Here is a 19,071-nt window from a genome sequence, read left to right as displayed (position 1 = left end):
AACTCCTTTCAAATGCTTCGTCTCCCTAACTTTTGGATGTCATTAAACTCTTTATTAATTTACTCCAAATGTCTTCACTCGTATTCTAACACAGCTAACCCCATCAAAAGGATAAGAGCACAGTGCTTAGACAGCACTTCTTCTCTTCAAAGCCTGTTACTGAGATTAATTGCTTCTCTCAAGTCCTCTGTGAAGGAGGTACATGGGGATAATTGTTATTAGTGCTGGGTGCGAGGTAAGAAGCAGGGTCCAAGGTAAAAGCGGGGACCCAAGCTGTCACAGCGCTGGCGGGAGAGGGTGGGCTTGTGCGGGCTGCAGGCGCAGGAGGACGAGGGAGCTGCAGGGGAGGCCCCTTGGGACCACGGCTGGGGTCCATCCCTAATGGATATTCCCGCAGCTTCTCGGGGGGAGGCAAAGCCCAGTTGGGCAGCGTGGTGCCAAGGCAGAGCTGCAGCAGCGGGGTGCCTGGCACCCCCCGCCTCTAAGCATCTTCCCTTGGATGAGCGCTGAGCTTGTCCTCGGGCTCCCCGCTGCTCTTCCCTAATCACTGCTGCCTGCCAAGAGCCTCGTGTGCAGGCAGTGGTCCCTCCTCCTTCCCGATTTATCCCATGATGTCACCAATCCCAGTCCTTCCTGACATCACTGGTGACGTCATGAGTCCTTCCCCACGTCCCTGGTGCAGCAGTGGGGCTGGGCAGGGGAGGACAGCACAGTACTGGCCGGCGGTACTCTGCCCCGATGAGCAGCTCGAGGTCCTGCTCTCCATGGCGTTAAGGAGCAGTCGGCAAACCTGGGGCACCGACTCACAGGCTACACAGCCCTCCGAAATGCTCCCCGTCAGCCCCGGGGGCTGAGCAAGCTGGTACCCACGGGACAGAGGATCCCGCGGGAAGAGCCGCAAGCCCGGCTCGGCCACGCTGGCCACCGACGCCGTCAGCACAGAAGCCATACCAGCCGTTAGCTCCGGCGGTGCCCGCGCATTGGGGCCAGATGTGCGCCTTACTGAGGCTGCCACGGTACATCTGGTCCGGGTTTTGGTTTCCATCGTGGAGTTTACCACATCCACCCCAGCCGGCTGGAGGCGAGGAGGCGCACATCTGGAAGCAATTGCAGCTGTCACGCTTCAAGGAGATACTGCACCGCAGAGAGGAGAACCCGATACCTCGCCCCAGCAGCCTCCTCCCGCTCCAGCAGATGAGAGGAGCACCAGCATCTCCTGCCACAAGCCGGATCCTGCCGGGTGCTGAGCCCCTCCCAGGAAGGGCAGTGCGTGGTGCCGGCACCTCATCGGCAAGAGGGATGGGGCTGAGCCCCATGGTGGGGAGCTAGCTCAGACACCCCCAGCTGCATGCCGGAGCAGGAGGGATGCTGGACGGGGAGCCCAGGGGGACCCGGCCCTCTCCCCGCTGTGGCCGGGCATCTCCGGGAGCCCGGCATGGCTGCACGCCCTCGCGGTGTTTGTTTTTAAACACTCTGCCAAGCCAGCAAAGCCCCGCGTCGCGCTGCAGTGGACTCCTCCACGCCGTCCCCTCTGGTGCCCGGGAACGGGATGCCTTTCCGTTTAATTAACTGTCCCGTGCTTTCTATAGCTCACCAGGTCTCGGGAGCGCAGTCACCACGCAGCGTTTCTGGCAGGGAAGGAGCACTTGTTTCTTTATGATATGGAATAGTTTCAGCATTAGTTATTTCTAAATCATTCTGGTTTATGAGCAACCTGACAATTTGGCAAAGGCAGCAGGCCTGGGTCTGTACCAGGCACTAATAAAACCTTGAGAAGAGCTGTAAACCCGTGCTGGCAGCAGGTTGCTGGGGGAAGGGGGATTACTGGTGGGCACCTCTGCTCCTGCCTCCTCCGGAGCAGCGGGCAGCAGCAGCAGGCAGCCACGTGCCTCTCTGCGGGAGGGGATAAGCATCCCAGCCCGCTCTCCTGGCAGCAGCCAGCTCGTTCTCCTCATCCCATTCTCACCTCATCCATCTCCCAAAGCATCTCTGGGTACCGTCCTGGGCAGCCCGAGCTCAGGCAGGGGCTGGCTCCTCACCTCGCGGGGAGCCGGGAGACTGCGGAGAAGGGGAGACGAGCCGCTTGTTCTCTGCCCTGCGCTTTCAGCTATTAAAGCTTATTGGGGGGGTGGAGAAAAAGACTGAAATGGGGAAAAAACCCCACCAGATCTGATAGGAAAAAAACCCTGCCATTTGCTGGGTGGCTGGCAAGGTGCTCTTAGCAGTGGGGCAAGTCACTGGCCAGTGCATTCCCGGGCTGCACCCGTCCATGCTTGGGGGCAGAGGGACTTCGTGCGTCTCAGCACATGCGTGTGCATGCGTGTGTGCACCTTTGCTTTAGGGGACAGGGAAAAGTATTTGGGGAGGGGTGGTCTGACATCAGGCCTCACTGCATTTGTCTGGGAGTCAGATGCTCTTCTGCCGGACGATTTGTCTCACAGTGTTACTTTGGCCCTGAGAGCTGCAACCCCCCTGCTCAGCCAAGAGGATGTGTGTGTACTCTGGAGCCTACAGATGATGCCCCGGACACAGCTGCTAATGTAGGAGGAGGAAAAGGAGGCAGGAACCTTCCCCAAATGCCCAAATGAGGCACAGTAGCCTCTAAATAGCATCCAGCCATGCTACCCTGGCAGGCTCTGGACCGATGCCGGGTCCAACCCACGGTCCAAGCCCGGCTCTCGGGAGCTCCCACAGCAGTGTCATCAGCAGAGATGGACCATCCTGCAGCTGCAGGCTGTTGGTCTGGCAGCGGGAGGGTTTGGAAGGGGAGGATAAATGGACATAGTGCCTAGGAATAGCAAGTGCTTTGTGGAAACCATGAAGAAATAACGAATGGATTAAAATAGAGGATCTATTTTTGGAAGGCCTGGCGCAGGATCTGACCCAGAAAGCCACCTGCAAACCCGGCCAGCGCCACTTTCCTGTGCTTAGACCTGGCCAGCCCTGCTCCGAGATTGAGGCATCCCTGCCCCACTGCAGGTGCTTGGAGGGGCCGGGAAATACCGCTTGGAGCTGCCCCTGCCCCGGGCAGCAGCCAGGGGGGTTTCCTTGCTGCAAGACCCCAAGGGGCTCCTGGGGAGAGCCAGGGCAGCTTGGAAAGGCTTAAGGAATACAAGGGCTGCAGGAACAGGCCCTTTCCTGTTTGCACGCTGGATCCAGTTACAGGCCAGGTCAATAAAAGAACTGATTTTAGACTTTTATGGCTGAAATAATTGCTACTCGCATGCCAAGGGCTCGTTAGCGGGGGGCAGCAGGTGACGCTGCGGCTGGGGCTCACGCAGCCCCCCGCGGGTGGGGCACCCTTGCTGCTGCTCCGCTCCCCCCAGTATTTCTGCTGCCGCGGAAGAGAGAGGGACTGGGTGGGAGTCAATGGCACTCATGTGGGTGACCCAAGCAAGCTGTGGTCACCGGTCCCTTGCCCATACAGCACCCAGCCTTCCTCCAGCTTCTCCTCCCCGCTTTTCTCCTGAAAACCTTCTTTGTCATGGAAAGTTCTGCAGCTGGAAGACGCCGGGGCTGGGGCCAGGCGCGGGGGCAGCCAGGTCCCCTTGGCGCGGGCCCTTCGCACCGCGTTTGCTTTGCTCCCCAGTGCCAGCGGCTCGGCGTGGCAGGGAGCGGCGCGTGCCCTGCTCTTACAGGCGGCTCCTGCCAGCGACAGTGCGGCTGCCTGTGCCAGACCCACCTCCTGCCCCAGTCGCTGTGTGCGTTTTCAGCTGGTCACATATGGAATGGGTTATGTTTTTATAATCATCTTTATGCAATCCTTTCCCTTTTTTTTTGCTCAGTCCCAATATCATCCCATATAATTCTTCCCCTCTCCCCCGCAAAGGTCTTTCAAGCCTTTTGCCTGTGCAAAACCTTTCAAACGCCATTCTTCGCATCCCTTTCTAGGAGGGAGGCCCATACCTGGTCCTTCCACCTCTCACAAGGACCCTCCCTTCTCTCGCCGACTATCGCAAATTGCTTCTACAAAGTCTGCTTCCAGCAGGAAACCAAAAGCAGAAGGAAGGGGCAGGCGGGAGCAGCTCTGCTTCTCCTACGGACAGGTCCCCAATTTTTGGTGCTCCTCCTGGCACAGGGATGCACCCTGAGGTCCTCTGACAGGGACCTGGAGTGTGACCAAAGCCTCCTGCTCCTTGCCATCAGCCCAGACACACTATGCTTGCTCTGGGCATTGCCATTTCCCTCCCCTCACTTGCTCTTCGCCTCCTTACACGGGGGTTTCCTGGGCAGGGAGAGCCCCCCCCGGCACCTTGTGCATGGCCAGCGCGGCCGCAGGGAGCTGGTACCCAACAGCAGCAAATGTCGTGGTGTAGAAGACGCAGGGGAGAGGTGACCCCATGCTCACGGCCGTGGTGGGGAGGGCAAGGAGGTGGTGGGAGCTGGCACCCCCCCAGCACACCCGCCTGTGCCGTACGTGCCGGGGCGGCTCGTCGAGGCCAGCAGGTCAGAACAGAAAGTCGCAGCAGTGAGTGAGGAGCACCAGCTCTGGGCTCGGCCAGCTGAACTTGTGTTCCTCTTCCCTAAGGAAAAAAAGGAGACAAGACTCTTCCTGTGCAATCGCTGCTCTGACACATCTGAACCCACCCACGGCCCTGCTATTAAATCTCTGTGATGAGAGAACAATTTACTGCAGGATTTTACTATTTTTTATCCTACAGAGAAACTGCTGGTGCTACCGGCAGGAGCCAGCCGCGGGTCCTGGACTTCGGGGAGTCCAGACCTGCTTGGATGTGCCTTCAGGATATTTCGCTGGCAAATGCAGCCCTTTGCCTCCTTCCCTGTGAGGCTCCAGCTCAGTACTACACTACTTTGCCTGGGGAAGAGCAAGCACGTACCCGCCCTCAACATCACGTTGATGTCTCCCTGCAGAGCGGCAGCAGGGACACGTGCCGGAGCCCAACCTGGTGGGAGATGCATCAGCACGTCCGGCCGTCCAAAGAGGCATCAGCAGGGTCCAGGGAGCATGCTGATCCTGGAGACGAGGAGGAAGGCAGGGGCAAGTGAATTTTATCAGGCTCTGGGCGAATATTTCCTACTTCAGAGAGTGCCTAATGCTTGGAAGGGAGCTAGAAATGCGTCACAGAGATGCCTGTCCTTGCCAAACGGGGTAAGAGAGCAGTCTCTGTGCCAGCAGCCTTTAATTCTGCTTGTGGCTTCTCTAGCCACGATACCCCATCCTTTTTCTGCACAGGGCAGTAAACTCGAGGAGAGAAAGGGAGAGCCCTGAGCTCCTGCTCCAACGTGGCAAACTGGGCAGGAGAGCGACTGGTTGGGGGGGTCCCACGGCAGCAATGCCCGGGTCAAGCCAAGCTGCTGAACCCCCCAAGCCCCAACAGCCCCGCGGGCTCCCCTCCTGCCGGGAGCTGGAGCAGTGCCGTGCACTCACGTCGCACTGGCCATAAAAGCAGACAGGGCTTGTGAAGCAGGCAGGGCAAAGGCAGAGTGCGTGTTCTCACTGTAAATAAAATGAGATGATTAATTAAAGTGCAAGTCTACTGCCAAGAGGAAGAATGGGGCTCAGGTGGCTAATTAAACTCAGGCTGCAAATCCAGCAGAGAGTTTCTGCCTTATGGTCTTGCACACAACATCTGCTCCATTAAGATTGCAAGAGATAAAGGCAGGAGAGGTGCAAGAATGTAGGAATTCCAGGAGAGTTGCCAGGGCAGACCCTCTGCTGCAGGGACTCGCTGCCACCCGGCACCCGTCAGCCAGGAGATGCACAAGGCACGGCCTGAACCACCGCAGGGACACAGACATCCCTGGAAATTCCTCCTCTCTGATGGAAACACAGCGATGCACCCCGATAACCGCCACCTCGCCCAGCAAAGCCTGCAGCACTGCTAAGGGGGGGGCTCTGCTCCCGCACGTGCATCAAGATGATATTAAAATAACACAAGTGCTGGGCAGAGCCCCCTTTCACCCCAAAGCTGACGGGACGGTGCGTGGCAGCCGGCAGCACGCCCACACCTCTGCTGCACCTCCTGCCTGAGCCTCGGTGGATCCGGCGCTTGCCTGCAGCTCTCCAGCGAAGCGAACGTCGCTGGGGCTGCGAGGGGTGGAGCGGCACCAGCGAGGTCGCTTCGGGGCCGGATTCCCCCTCTCATCTCCCTCCCCAAACATCTGTGCAGATGTTAACAGGCATGGCAGGGCTCGATTTTCTATACGAAAGGCAAAGGGTTAGAGTTGAGCTCTTGGGTAAGCGACACCAAGAAAGTCAAAGTTTAATTGGCATTCCTGCCTGGGATGAAAGCCCGTGGCTGCCGGTGCTGGCAAAGGCTAAGAGGGGCCATTGGTCACGGGCCGTAAAGGCCACACACAGGCGGCACCGGGGCAGGTCTCCCCCGCTGGAGGAGGCTTCGTCATCGGGGCTCGGCTGCAGCGCTCCCTCCTCGGTCTCTCCCCTCCCCGCATCCCTCGTGCGGAGGCAGCGGTGCCAGGGAGCGTCCCTGCCTGCGTGCGTGTCCCCTGGCAGCCTTTGGTCCCCACCTACCGAAGGGTTCAGAGGGGCTCCTCTTCCAAAAGCCTCTCTGAGCAGTACAGGCTCATCCTACCTGTCTTGCCTCAGGGGCTTTCTGGTGGGGAAGATCTATATCAAGCAGCATTCAAAACCTGTGAAATTTGCAATAAAGCCCCTTCACAGACAGGCGAGCTCAGGACCTGGCAGCACACACCGTTAATAACTAGCACCAGCTCCCCAGAGCCGAGCAGGAGGGCAGGACGGGAAACCCCACGCTGCCGGGCACAGCCCTGGAGCCTGCAGTGGGTCACAGCTTGCAAGGGGTCCGATCAGCACTGCCCCGATCCCCATCCTCGCCTCCGCCGTGGGGCTGGATCCCTCTGCAAACCAGGGGAGGCTGAGGGCAGCCGTGCCCTGTCTGTTGGGCATCCTGCACCCCCTTGCCAGGGCTCTCCCAGTTTGCGAAGAGACCGGGGGTTTGGGCATCACCTCCAAACATCCAGTGAGCAAAACAAACAGCCGCAGGCACCTGCCACGCGGAGGAGGTCGTGCACGTACATTACAGCAAGGGGCATATTTACCAACCTCCCCAAACTGCCCGAAAACAGTTATTACATTAAATGCGAGGTCTGGCAGATGCGAGTCAGTAATTTCACTTCTGATGCAACTTGTTCACAGCGCCAATGTCGTGGGGAGGGAGCTCGGCTGATGTTTCCCATTAGCGTGAGAGCCCCTCGCTTTGCTGCAAGCCCTTCCCACTCTAAATGCTTCACTGGGAAAATGGAGCCACTAAATTCAGCTACGGCCTCGGTCCCTTTTAACTCCTGCGTTGTAGGGGAGCTTCAGGCCCCAAGGGAGCTGGTCTGGCTTGGTTTGGGCTCCTCAGAGAAAACAAAGCAAACAGAGAAACAGCATTCTTATTAAATCAATAGAGGCTCACAGGCTGCGGGGGGGAGCGCTGGGATCAGACCCAGGGCAGCTTTTCCTTGCTTGTCCCGCTGACCCAAGGCTGCTGCAAAGGACAGGGCTCGGGGACGACAGGTCATGGTGTGGCTTTGCCTTGCTGGGGGACCTGCGGCAAAGGGGAGAGGAGCTGGACTGGGGCAGCTCCCCAGGACCAGAGAGCAGACAGGGCATCGCAGGGGTACAGCCGATCATCCCACGGCAAGACCGGCTGGTGGGAGCTCACCCACCCTGCTGAGGGGCTGTATCAATAGCAAACTAAAAGCAGGCAGCACAGCCCAGACTCACTGCCACCCACACAGCCCTTCGGAGAGCTAGCAACAGTGTGCCAACCCTGCACAGCACCCACCTGCAGCACCCCTGCACCGTGCCCCAGCGCTGCTGGGCTCCGGGGCCAGGGCAGCAGCCTCCTCCCACCAGCCCCACACTGTTTTCAGTTTGTTAAGAAACAGCAAACCGCTTAGTCCTCATTAGAGAGCCCTCAACTGCCAAATTCTTTCCTTTGACTATAAATCTGTTCCAGAGCTGCAAGAGGCACGAATACCCACGGGCTGCAGGCTGCTGCTTTCCCCCTTGCAGCCCACCACAGCAGGCAGGGAGGGCGCAGAGAGAGACCCGGCAGGGATGGAGGTGGCCACGCACAGCAAGCCCGGGGGGCAAACCCAGCCCTTCCCGGGGGTGCCTTTGCACTGGGGCACACAAGCCAGGGAGAGCTGGTGGCCAGAGACTGAGGGTCCCCCACCCCACAGCACACAGCGACAAACCAGCTACGCACACCCAAGCAGAGAGGGCTGAGCCCCGCTGCAGGCGAGCGCAGCCCCCGGGGCAGCCCTGCAGCACACACCCCAGCCCTGCAGCACCGCAAGCTGCCAGCACAACCCCAGCCCTGGGTGCTGCCCCTGCCCAAACACCCCTACAGCCAGGACCCCAGGACAACACCCCCCCCAAGCATGTCAGAGGTCCCTAAGAGAGCTCAGCGACTGCAGTCAATTGTGGTCAGGTGGTTGTTATTATCAGTAGTTTTCATCGTAATTCAGAACGGCTGCCACTTGCCAAGCGCTTTCTGCAGCAGCCCGTTATTAATGGCACGTTGAAACACAGCCGAGCTTTGCTTTTGCTGTCAGACAAGTACTTTTGCTGTCAACTGCTCCTTGCAGCCTGACAAAACTTTGGGTTTCTCCCGTAGATGGTCAGTGCTCCCAGAGCCCCCGGGACCGAGCCGCTGCCGTGTGCGGGACCAGCCAGGGTGGCTGCCGGCGGGATTCCCCATGGCCAGGGGTGCAAAACCCCCGGGGCCGCCCCGCCAGCAGCCCCAGCGCGGGTGAAGCACTGAGCTTGATGACAGCCTCTTGGAGTGGCGGTAAGGAACAAGATGGGGCTCATCCGAGCCCATCTGCCATCTGCCCCTATGGCCAGGCCAGGCGCCTCAGAGAAAAGTCAAGCGATCCTGGAATTACAGAATAATCTGCCATAATAATCCATCCTGATCCCTGTTAGCCAGAGGCTGGTGTACACCGTGCAGCAGGATGCTCTTCCCTAGTTATTTTTCCACAGTTCCTTGGGCAGCCCCTTGAGAATCCCGTCGGGAAGCAGATACTGGCTGGGGAAGGATGGGCTGGCCGGGGTGATGGGGACGGGCCCTGCATGCAGCCCGGGTGCCCCGCGAGGAGGAGATGCTGCGGTCCACACTGGTGGATGCATTACACTATGCAGGAACGCTGGCTTATTTCTGACACCACTGTGCTAAAAATCAATAAAAACTCCTATAAAATACAAGCTTTTTGCGCAAATATGGTGGGTCCCCCTGTTCTCTCTTTCCCTCCTGCTCTGTCCCGTGCATTCACAGAATCACTACGGTTGCCACAGGATCACTAAAATCTCCACTGCGGTTACAGCTCCATCGCCAGCACTGCTGGGATGCAGCACCCTACCGCGCACCCTCTCCCTGCCCACGCTCCCTCTCTGCTCCTGCCCCTCTCCTTCCCAGCCTCCATCCCTGCCCGGGGCCATGGCAACAGCCGTGATGTCTCCCGCACCTCGAGGGTGATTTGATTACGTGGGCTGCGCATGAGAAAGTTCCCGTTGGAGCAGAAATGGATCTAATTATTGACGCTAACAGCGGCACAGGCTCAGCAGAGGAGCGAGGTGCCGGGGAGGTGGGGGTGCACTGGGCAGGAGTGTGCTCAGCGATGTCCAAGAGCTCTGCTCTCGGCGCAAGGTCAAGGACAGAGCTGAGGCTGCTTGAGCTGGGCGAAAGAGAGGACCAGACACCAAACCTCTCCTCCTCCCCACTCCCTGCCTGGCAGCTGATGCTCTCCAGGAGGATCCGGAGCCATGGTCCAGAGCTCCCAGTCCTCCCGTGCCCCATCCTGTGCCCGGGCAGCATTGTGCGTCACAAGGGAGGGCAGAGCTGCTGGGATGAAAATCCGGATAACCCCCAGCTTTCAACCAAGCAGCTGACATTGATGCTCTGTAATCGTTTTTGCAGGAGGCAAATGACAATGGGAAACATCTCCCTGAAGCTCCTGGCGCTGGCTCGCTACAGCGGCATGGTGCGGCGGAGCTGCACTGGGGCGCAGGTCTGGGCGCTGAGCTTTCACGTTATGTTGAACGTGCCACGGCTGGTGGCGAGGACCCTCGCTGGCCGTTCCTGCCTCTTTATGGACTGCTTCATTGCAGGACTCATAGTTGGATGGGAGCGTACCCCGGCAGCACTCTCCCTCTTCCAGCCCAGCTTTTCCATGGTTGGGCTGACCCGGAGATGCTGGAGCAGCACAAGCGCTCATCCCATGAAAGCCCCGGTGCCACCTCACACCCGCCCCGGGGAGACGATCGCAGGTGGATGCCGGAGGTGGGCAGACCCGAAACCCTCCGCTGCAACCCTGCCAGGGAGGGAATACGCTCGGAGACGAAGGAAAGCGCTGGAGCTCTGCCTCCCTGACCATGATCCAGAAGTGGGCATGGAAGGGAAAAATTCAATGTGCTCAGGGCCTGGGCTGCGTCTCCTGTGTTCCCACGTGCCGCGGTTAGGCGAGGGCACGCTGTGCCCCTGCTCCAGAGCAGCGGGTCGGAGCCGGCGCAGAGGGTGGTCGTACCGCCGGGGAGGATGAGCCCCCCACGCCGCAGCTCCTCTTTCAAAGAGCCTTGGGTGAGGATTTTCACTCCCTTCTTCCTCCAATTTCAATGAAACTGCAATTTTTATGCAGAAAAAAAGCCTTGAAAAAACAATGTTTTGGCATGTTTTTGAGGCAAAAATCCCCTTTTTCTTGGAAAACAGGCCAAAGCCTAGCCCATATTCGCTTGGAAATGGGCCTTGTTCTATTTGAAAAACAGCCCAATTTTTCAATGGAAAATTGGAAAATAGACCCAGGTTGGCTCTAGGAGAACGTGCACGTCGCAGCAAAACTTTCCATGAAAATGACCTGGAGGCTGCAACAGAGCAAAAACCCTCGAAAGTGGAATTTCAGCCGCCCAGCCCAGTGCCGGCGGGACCATCCCGGCAGGGATGCTTTGCTGCCCGCGGCCGGAGCCGCCTCCCCAGCTCCGAGCACGTCGCTGCTGCCGCTGCTGCGGACTTGAGGAAAGGCAGGTCCCCTCAACCCGTGGCTGGTTTTTTTCCAGCCTAATATGAGAAATGAACTCCCCCACAAAATTTGCCCTGCTAATGTGATTCTGGCATGGCTTGTTGCCCGATAGGATTTCTATTAAAATGTGATTTCCTCCTGCTTATAATTTCATTATCTAAGGCATTTGTGTAGAACATCGACCACACAGGTAATATATGGGTAGGGGAGCTAAATTAGAGAGCGTGTACGTTTTTTAATGGAGGGTTGCAAGTAGACGTGAAATAATCAAGGCTGGATACAACTGCCATCATTTACTGGTGCCTGACATGGTGAAATACTTCATCGAGGGGTTATTGCCATTTAACACATCTTTCACTTCTTCCATCTTTCCTGAATAAAGTGCCCAGCCGTCCCATCTGTCTTCAGGCGGGATCTGTCAGCGCTGGTCCCTGCTCCGCCTGCCAGCAGCGGCGTGATGCTGATGTATGCCGCAATCACCCGTGCCCAGCAGGAAGCATATTTCTCTTTTATTTATCAGCACTCGAGGTGTTCCATGTAAATTCAAAGACAGGGACGTACCGGCGAGGAGAAAACAGTCTTGTTCATCTCGTGCCCCATCCATCTCCCCCCAGACCTCTCCAGACTGTAAATTCATTTTGCCTCCCGCCGCCCTGTCTGCAGACACCTTGCGTGGGACTGCGGCGAGGGACGGATTTGCTGTAACTCAAACCCCTCCCAGCCGCCTTAAACTAATATCTGAGACACACTACCAAACTCAAAGGGTATGCTGAATTGCCGCTTTCCTGGGCAAAGCAGCTGGGAGTAAGGGAAGAAGGCATTTTTGGCCCCTTCCAGCAGCCTGCGGGCTCTGTGGGGCTGGGGGTGCTGGGGGGCAGCGGGGCAGCAGCCCCTGGCTCTGGTTGTGGGTAGATGATGCTCAGCCCGGAGCTGCCACTTAGCATTTCCCCAGCGTCTGAGGAATAAACACCGCTTTGTTTTAAGCCCCCTCACTGCACAGGCAAGAAGCACTTAGGGGCTTTCATAAGCTCATCTGCATAATAATGCTGGAGAATTCTTATCTCGAGTGATCGGAGTGTCAAAACCCACAATCCAGCTGTAAATTATGGGGAGGAAGCGCCGCAGAGAAAATGACACTGGTGCGGTGGAAGGAGCGGGGCTGATCTCGGAGCTGCTCTCATGCCACGCGTTTTAAAGCAAATGTCTGAGCAAGAGGAGGGCGAGGTGGGAGCAAGGAGGAAATTTTGGGTGCCCAGGGCAGTGGGAGAGGCTGGGCTGCGCTGCCGGGTGGGATATATGTGACTGCTGGAGCCTCGTCCCCCAAATCATGAGTGAATCCATGTCTGTTGGGGGATTCAGGAGGTGTCCCCGGTCCCTTGGTGGGAAGCACCGGCATCACCAGAGATCCCCGAAGCACCACACCGGGATGGGGCCGTGGTGCCGCCTGTGCACCGATGCTCACCGGGGCCGGGGGGCTCAGGACCTCCCCACCCCCCCGCCAGCCCGTGGGAATAGGGACCACATACCAGATGGGCGATTGCTAGGGAAATTCTGATTTACGAGCAGCAAAACCTGCTAACACCGTCACTCTCCGGTGCGGGAGATGTGTTTTCTCTGGCGTGCTGTAGGAACAGGGGCTGCTTTGAGCTGGAAGCCTTCCTGAGCTCCCAGCCCTCTGGGTGTGAGAGTCTGGGAGGTGATAACTTATGCAAACACACACACTATTACCCGGCCAGCTAAATTTAGCATAAATCAAGAACTCTGGCTTTGCAAGAAAAACAAAGACGGTGAAATGAGGCAGGGCAAATGGAACAAAAGCCCTTTCCTAACTCAGATGATATCACAGAAAGGGAGACAGGCGGCATTACACAGGCTGCAGCAAGCGCACAAACCCTCCGAGGGATGGGGCTTGCCAGGAGCGGGGGCACCCAGCAGCGCTCTCCCGGCAGCTCCCGCAGCCCTTCCCGCAGCCCTTCCCCACAGCCCTTCCCCGTGGCCTCATGGCGGGCGGCTGGGAGGAAGAAGCTTTGCTTGGCTTCCTCCTCCATCTCCTGCAATGCTGGGCACCTTCTCATGGGAAGGGTCAGGAAGGAGCGTGCTGCCAGGGCCCCCGGGGTACCTCGGAGGATGCTTCCCGAGCCTGGGACAGCTCAGGCAGCCCAGACACCTGTAAAACTCTCCCCAGAGCCACAGAGCCTGAAAGGGAGCACTTATAAAAGAAAAATGGGTCTCAGCAGGGTGCATAATTCATTTGTGAGCTCAGCGGGTGCTGAGAGCCGTGCCCGCAGCGCGGGGCGTGAGGGATGTGGGTGGCGGCTGGGCTGCCGCCGCGAGCGCCGGGCTCTTTTCAGCCTGAGCGCATTGCTTTGCCAGGGAGACACGGCCAGGGGTGAGTGATGGTTTCAGGGTGGGGAGCAGGGGGGAAAGAGCCGCTGCTGGAGCCTGGAAAGAGCAGGAAAGAGGAGGAAATTGCACCCGGCTTCAGCTCCTGGGAGCCAAGGCAAGAGCAAATCCAGACCTCACCCCACAGCCAGACCTTGCAGCTGTAGAACCGGGGGTGCCCTGGCCCAGGCTGCTCACCTGCTTTTTCCTGAACGACTCTGGTCACGAATGCAGCCAGCATCGATGATGCCAATAGTGCAAACTCCTCAGGCCAGGGATCACGGGGAGCTTAGCTGTGCATGTGGGCTGCCACCGTGCCCGCGAGCCGGGAGCGAGCCGGGGCAGAGCACAGTCTTGCCCAGACCTGGACAGCAAACCGCAGCAGCAGGGCTCAGGGGGGTGATGCTGGGGGCAGCGAAGCCGGGCTGGGGGCAGCACCCCATCCACAAACGGGGCTGCTGGCAGGGGAGGCACATCCTCCAGCATGGCTCCTGACAGTCCCCACACGCTGGCATGGGAGATGCTGGAGTCTGAGATCACGTCCATCAGTCGAAGAGCCACCGAGGAACCGGGAGTTCAGCTGGCACATCTTTAAATCCTTGTTTATCCTTTCTACAAGGAGTTCAAAAGTTACTGCCTGCGAGGTCCTCCCAGAGCCCCCGGAGCACGCCGAGATACTCCAGCCCTGAACATCAAGTACCACGGGGCTGGGAAGTCATTCGCTGCTCAGAGCTCAAAACAAAACCACGTGTGTCCCACCCCCAGCTCCTCGAAACTTCCCGTTCCTCCCGTAATGCAAGAAAAACATGGACAGGCATGAAAGGAAAGGGGCTGCTGACACCAGCAGATTTGTGACTGCCGTCGTGAGCTAAGCAGATGCTCTGGCTGTCCTAAACGGTCCCGTTCCCAGGAAGATGCTTGGAGTGTAGCACAATAAAACATGATCTTTTTTCTGCCAAGTTACATCAGGATTTACAAGGCATTTCCAAGATGGAAAAAATCGGGAATTATTGTGGATGTGCATTAATTTCAGCTCCATGCATGAAAAACGTTCAGCGGGAGCAGAGTGGGTCCCCTGCGCTGGCCATGCCACAGAGCCGAACGCCGGAGGTGGTGGTGCAGAGGATGTGTTTCCCGGGGGGTAAAAGGGGAGGTGGGAATTAGGGTGCTGGGGTTCTTGTCCTGTCTCGGGCCTAATTTGCTGACCCACCCCAGGCTCGTAGCTTGCTTTGCTTGCTGGGAGCTGCCCCTGCCACCAGCTCTTTTTTTTTGTGGTGAAGAGCCTTAAGAGTGAAGGAGGCAGCTCGCATGGAAGAGGACTGGTTTGGTCGATGCGGTGCAGAGCCCATTGCCGTGCTCCAGCCAGCACCGAGCAGGCTGCAGCGGCAGCAGCACGCCCGGAGCACCCTCGGGGGGGGCGGTTGCTGGATGCGGCCCCTCTGCCCCCGCAGCCCACTGGAGCCTCTGGCATGCTCGGGCAGGAGCCGCTGCCAGCACCGGGGCAGCACTGTGCCCGCAGAGCTGCCGCTCAGCCGTCGGGGCTGCGGGAGCCTCTACGGAGAGCAGAGCAGGAGGGGGAGATCAAGCATGCAGCTATTGATTTATTCCAGTTATTTTAACAGATTACTGGAAAGAATAAAGAAGGAAACCTGGCATTGCTCGGCTCAGCCAGCAGTGCATTTCCTCCTAATAGCTCTGTCGCTGCCTGCGCGATTGCTCCCCGCGGACCTGTTAAGTGAAGAAGTCCCTTGCTGATGGCAGCAGTTGGCCTCTCCACGCGTGCTGTCCGGGCTGGCGGACGGGGAGGCTTTTCTATTCTTAGCCGGCTTCTGCATCCTCTCGCAGCATCCAGTCGGTGTTTGCCTGATTTTTTCCTCCACCACTGGCTGTTTTTTGACAGACATTTTGTTGTGCCGGAGAAGCTCGGGGTGAGGTTTCTAGGCAGGGCAATTCTCCTGCAGCAAAACCCAAAATGTTCTGGCAGCGGGGGCATTTGCAGGGCAGGGGATGCCGGTGAGAAGGGGCACCAGAGCCTGGAGCAGCCTTGCAGGTGCCCACGTCCCCTCCCAGTGCCCGGGGATGTGAAGGATGCTCTTCCCCGCCCCAGGGAGCAGAGAATTTCTGCAGAGCAGAGACTGCGTGTCGGGGCGCTGCGGATGCCAGGGACGAGCCCCCACCGAGACAGGCCATATGCCGGTGCGGCCTTTGCAGCCCTCCCAGCAGAGCACAGACACCTTTTGTCGCCTTTCCATCCTGCTAAATATTTATCAGCCTGATTTGCATGGTCCTTTGCATAAGCCGCTGGGCTGGTCGCTGTGAACTGTCTCTCTTGAAGACAATCTGAAGTATTCATCTAATAACTCTGCCGGCATTTTGACTTCCCGGGACAGAGCCTTTGTTTTACGCTATTGCCAGCAAATTCCTGGTCAGATGGGCTCAGGTTTCCAGCGTGCTGTTAGCACACAGCCATTCCCATTGAGAGCTGCGGAGAATTTCCCTGTTTCCTTCCAACTCTGAACAGCAGCAGCCTGGATTGTGTTGGGAAACCTGCTCCTTATTTAGGTGTCCCAACACAGTCAAGACAAAAATCTTGCTTAAAAATGCGCTAGCGGGCTGCACATCAGCATTTCTGTTGGTGTTACTCACCAGGCGGTTTAACTAGAAGGCTCCTTTCCTACTTCTTACAGCTCCACTGAGCGAGAGGAAATAGGGTCGTTATGCTTTTGATTTCAGACCCTAATTAGGCCTCAGAAAAGGAAATAGTGCTACTGAGGTAATGCGCTTGGTGCTCACCAAAGGGTCCCAGCATCACTCCGAGCTTTGACAGGGTTCAGCCATGCACAAGGTCCCTGCTCCACGGTCCCGAGCCGAGGGAGGAGGAGCCGCTCCCGACCTACAATAGCCCCATTGAGGGCTTCCAGCGGGGATGCGGGAAAGAACCGTGTCAGTGCAGCCTGGCACATGGGTAGAATAGACATCGGGGCGATGGCTTGTACTTGAAAAACACTCAGGCAGTGCTCTCTGTCTCTACAGCCAGCCCAAGGCAACCGGGCATCACCCTGGCACAGGGCGCAGGGCATCCAAGGCATCATGGACACGCTGCATCCCTGCCTGGGATGTGTCGAATTGGCTGGGCACTTCATTCAGAAAATATCGTGTTTCACCACTGAATAGCTTCCCCCAAAAGAGCCATCTGTCCTCTCATTTTGTCTTTAACAATTGCCCCGTCATCGTGGAAAAAGCCCTTTAGCGCGTTACAGAAAAGGGGTCCGACTTCATACCAGTGTAACCCAAACCTCGCAGAGGAGGTGATGCCCAGTCTGCTGCTATTGCCTGTTCCACTGCTGCAATTCACAGCCAGCAGCTTATCTAACATTCAAATAAAGACTTGGATTTTTAAAACAAAAAACACATTTAAAGATGTGTGGATTGAAATGTGTATGAGAATGTGCACGCATCAACATGCATGTCTGGGTATCCGTGTCCTGCAGGAGAGTGAAGGGACCTTGGCCTTTCTCCAGCAGAAAAAGTTGGTCTAAAAAAGTTAGAAGGGAAGTATAAAAGTCCTAAATTTCCCATTTCTTGGTGAGAAGCAGCCATTTCTGTATCGTATTCCCAAAATCAGCTGCTGCAGCACTGGCTGGGGAGAGCCCTGCGGGGCTGGGACTGAGCAGCGTGAGACCCTGGGGATGGGGACGCCAGGCCGGGGCAATTGGTTTAACAATTCTGGAAAAGCGAAAAAAAACCCACAGCAACAATCTAATAAGATGTTTCTGCAAATACATCAGTGTCCATTAGGCCAGCACGTGGCTCCTCGCCTGCTCGATGGGTCGGCTGCCCGGCGTGGTGGCTGAGTGCTCCAGCCTGGATCGATGCTCCCCGGCTTTATAAACCCACTAATCACCCTGATTTATTGGCAGTGTGTCTCGGTGGCACCCGGAGGCCTCCTGCGTTTGTGCTGGGAGGAGAGTTTAAACCTTTCCTGCTTTTCAGTAATTCTGGTTTGGAGAAAACGGTGGCTGCCGGCTGCCCCCAGCCCTTTCCCTGCTGCTCCGGAGGTTTGCCGTGCCGGATTGCCCACCCGCGGGGCTGGGGGAGGCAGAGGGCTGACAGCTCCCAGGGAGGGGGTTCTGGGGGCCCCCGTGTTTCTGGGGTCAGGGCTATCTCCAGCCCCACGGCTGAGGCAGCGGCTCTAAAGTACAAGCAATTTTTGTGCTGTAACTGCACCCTTAATGAGCCCGTCCTCTGCTTAGCAACTGCTCCCTGTTATCTGCAGGGTATTTGCTTATACAAGCAGCTCTGGCTGCTCTGCAGCGTCCCGGGGCTGAGGCCAGGCTCAGAGCCGCGTCTCAGCCAAGCCAGGAGGCTGATAAATCCCTCCCTGCCTGTCCCGGGAGCTGCCTGTGCCGTGCAGGCAAGGGCCCTTCCAGCACCCAACTAACGTCCCCGCACCGGGCAGAGGGAGCGGGAGCAGCATCACTGGCACCAGGGCATCTCTGCGGGGTGCTGCGTCTCTGCGGGGTGCTGCATCTCTGCGGGGTGCTGCACGCAGCTTGATTAGCCCAGGCAGCACCCCGCTCCGCAGACTTGCAGAGCACAGCCTGTTCAGCTAATCAAAAGGAGACTAAGTGCTGACTTGATTGCAGTGACTAAGTACCTTCAAGGGCAGAAAATGCTAGGCGCTGGAGAGCTCTTCAATCAAACCCTGCAGAGGATGGCACAGCGAGAGCCAGCAGCCAGGAGCACTCGGGGTTTGCCTGGGGACCAGCGCAAGCTCAGGGAGCGGGGATGAGGAGGGGAGGAGGGATGAGGAGCAGTGCCGTCTCCATCCCTCGGCGTCGGGGTGCACGGGGGGGTGCTTAGCACACCCTGGGGCTGCCGGAGACCCCTCAGCCAGGCTCGGGCACACCAACCTCGTGGCTGCTTCTGGTCTTCAAATCTGTGAATCTGTGGACTTTAAGTATTTTCAGAGAATTTCCTGTATTTAAAGAGAGAGATGCTCTTAAGTGCTTCCCTGGACAAGGGCCAGAGCGCTGAGAGCCTGCAGGACGGACCCGGGCCAGGGACTGCGCAGCCGCATACCTGCTCCTGGGAGGGCAATATGCCCACGGATGCATCGTCTCCCAGGGACGAGTTCCCAGCTCCTGCCTGCGGGGCTTTTAGGGATCCTGCTCCTGCCTGCCAGGCTCCTGGCACCGGTGGATGAGGTTCCTGGCGCAGAGGTGCAGCTTTTTGCATCTCCTGCGTCTTCTGGATGGCTTCCCGGGCTGGTCTCTGGATGCTGAGCGGCACCAGAGGGGCCACGGGGATGGGCCCAGCCTCATGCCCAGCACCAGGGAGGAGCACTCCTGGGGCTGACGGCGTCCGTCAGGCAGCATAAAAAAGCCTGCGCAAAACTGCGAGTTTAACAGTTCGTATTAACCTTTGCACTGTTAGCACCCGCTAAAAGGAAGCAATTAAACACCGTCAGGTTGGTTTACAGGCAGGCGTTGCCGACACAGACACCTGCACACCCGGCGCAGCGTACCACGGTGTGCAGCTGCCCTGTGCCCGCTGCAGAGAGGAGCTGCGGGACCCTCACCCGTGTGCGGGAGTGCAGCCACCGTGCATGAGCTGGAGCACTAACGCAGGATGAAACAGCCGACCCGCACCTTCACGTGCAGCCGAGCACCATCAGAGGGG

The sequence above is a fragment of the Gavia stellata genome, chromosome 31, assembly GCF_030936135.1.
Source record: "Gavia stellata isolate bGavSte3 chromosome 31, bGavSte3.hap2, whole genome shotgun sequence".
Lineage (NCBI taxonomy): Eukaryota > Metazoa > Chordata > Aves > Gaviiformes > Gaviidae > Gavia > Gavia stellata.
Note: the sequence above shows the minus strand (reverse complement) of the source record.